The 2,357-nt window shown below is 41.0% G+C and overlaps 1 protein-coding gene across 1 annotated transcript in view; it reads right to left on the bottom strand.

The window, feature by feature from the left end:
• LOC116399386 (serine/threonine-protein kinase SBK2-like) overlaps window positions 1–2,357 on the bottom strand; it is a 6,776-nt gene that overhangs the window by 3,125 nt on the left and 1,294 nt on the right. The gene's annotated exons all lie outside the window — the stretch shown is intronic.

Genomic DNA, 2,357 nt, shown 5'->3' with positions numbered 1-2,357 from the left:
CACACACACACACACACACACACACACACACACACACACACACACACACGACAAAATAGACAACATTAAATGTGTTTGGAGCAGGAGTTAGATTACTATCAAAGGACAGACTATTGTTAGTTGACATGGAGGTGATTTCAGATGAGGTTTACTGATCACAGGATTATTCTTGATTATTATAAAGACCTGTGAGTGGCGCTCTAGCTACAAGTACATTCTGTTTCTGCTACAATAAAAACGTACATGAAAAGATTCTGATGCATCTGTGAACCTCTCGAACTAGACACTATATCATTTACAACTGACCTCTTGTCTTTTCTTTCCCCTTCAGCTTTTGACCACACCGCCACAAGTAAATTGCATCATCAGGCACGTTCTCATTCCCAACGTGTCACATGCAGACGCACAACTACTTGGTTAGGTTTAGAAAAAGATCATGGTTTTGGTTGAAATAAGGATGTTTGCATATATGGAAATGAAAATGAAAGTTCGGTCGGCTGGTCAGCGTAACCCGTCACATATGGACGCACAATCACAGTTTGTTGTGAATTTAAACAAAACTACTTTGTTAGATTTAGGAGAAGATCCCGGTTTGGGTTAAAATAAAGTTATTTTTCACAATAAATTAAGTAACCTACGTAAATCATGTATTCAGCATTAACAATATACAGAGTAACGTGAATGCAAAATCACAGTTTTGAACGCATGTGAATTCAAACAAAACTACTTGGTTAGGTTAAGAAAAAGATAGTGGTTTTGGGTTGAAATGAGGATGTTTTTCTCCTCAATTAATTTACGCACATAAGTTAAGTCAATGTAAATAAATCAACAACTGTTTGACCCACGGATCCACCCCGTCCTCCTCCTTACACTGTCTTTCTCGCTCCTTATACGTCAACTGACTTCTGGAGCACTTGTTCTGAGAGTTTAATGCACGAAAAGACAAAAAACGAGTCGCGATAATGCACAAAAGGATTTGTGAGAACAGGCTGCTTTATTCACTGAATGGGAGGCAGCCATCATTATTTAGATTTTTCACATCTGTGCATTTCCTGGTACGACAAGTCAAAATCCTACCATGAAAAAAAAAATCCCTTTCGACACACAAATGTGATGTTTCTACATTTAACATCGATAAACATCGTCAGAGGTTGAAATGCGTCGGCTGAGAGCGGCTTTCTGTTGCAGCTCTTTGGAATGCAGCGCAACCGTTGCAGTGATGATTGTCGTCATGGCGATGCTGGCCACACTGATCCACGGGTATAAACATGTCTGTTAATAGCCTCCCGAAATCCTTTCACACACACACACACACACACACACACACACACACACACACACACACACACACACACACATCTTTGTGTTGTTCTGCTGGGACGTCGCTGTCTCCACCACAGCTGGCACCCTTGGGCCCAGGCTGGGATTTGGTGTCACCGTCCATCCAGAGGTCGGGCAGCTCATTACCGCTCATTAGAAGAGAGGTCAGAGCTGTCGGATACTGTGAACCCCCCGCTGAGCCTTCATTCATACTTAGCGAACACAAACACTCGCAACATTTCAGACACGTTTTACGATCAACTGTGCAGATTGTTTTGGCAAGAAATGGAACATTTGTGAGATTTAAGATGTAAAATACAGGAAGTTGTTGGTGCGAGGTATGATTCATAAATGTAAGAACAGTTTAAATTGAATCAACAAGGATTTCTAAAATCAATCAGCTGCCAGATATTTCCTTAATCTGCAGATGCAATACAAACAAATCCTTCAAATGACTCATGTTTGATCGATAAGGAACACAAATATGTTGCTGTGACAGTGCAGCACATACAGCAGAGCTTTGCCATGTGGTCGATGTCTAATCCATATGGAATAGATTTAAAGGGCGGGGGTCTCAGAGGAAGCTTAACTCAGACCCTCTCAGATTTTGCTGTGCTCTAATTACTGAACTATTCAGGTCAGTCTGAGAGAAGGTAGCATCATGGATATGTTAATAAAACTTGCATTTGTTGTTGTTTATTTAGTACATGAATTATTACATTTTTCACTTAATCCTTCAAAAACTCAAATCAACCAAATTTAGAAACACATGTTTTCTTTTTTCCGCACTTGTGCAGATTTCTTTGAAAAAAAGTAGAAAAATCCAGATTGTGCGGATGCTGTGAATAAAATAAAACAGCCACACACTGAGCATAGCTGAGCTGGTCGGGTTTAGACGAGTGTCAAAGAAGGTGACGCCGGTCTGATCTCTCACAGAGCTACTATGACAGCTTCACTGTGGGACGCCGCGTTACGTAACACACACACACGCACACACACACACACACACACACACACACACACACACACACACACAC

Source organism: Anarrhichthys ocellatus, unplaced genomic scaffold (genome assembly GCF_004355925.1).
Source record: "Anarrhichthys ocellatus isolate YVR2014 unplaced genomic scaffold, GSC_Weel_1.0 scaffold110, whole genome shotgun sequence".
NCBI classification, from domain to species: Eukaryota; Metazoa; Chordata; class Actinopteri; order Perciformes; family Anarhichadidae; genus Anarrhichthys; species Anarrhichthys ocellatus.
Note: the sequence above shows the minus strand (reverse complement) of the source record. Positions and strands in the feature narration are given on the sequence as shown.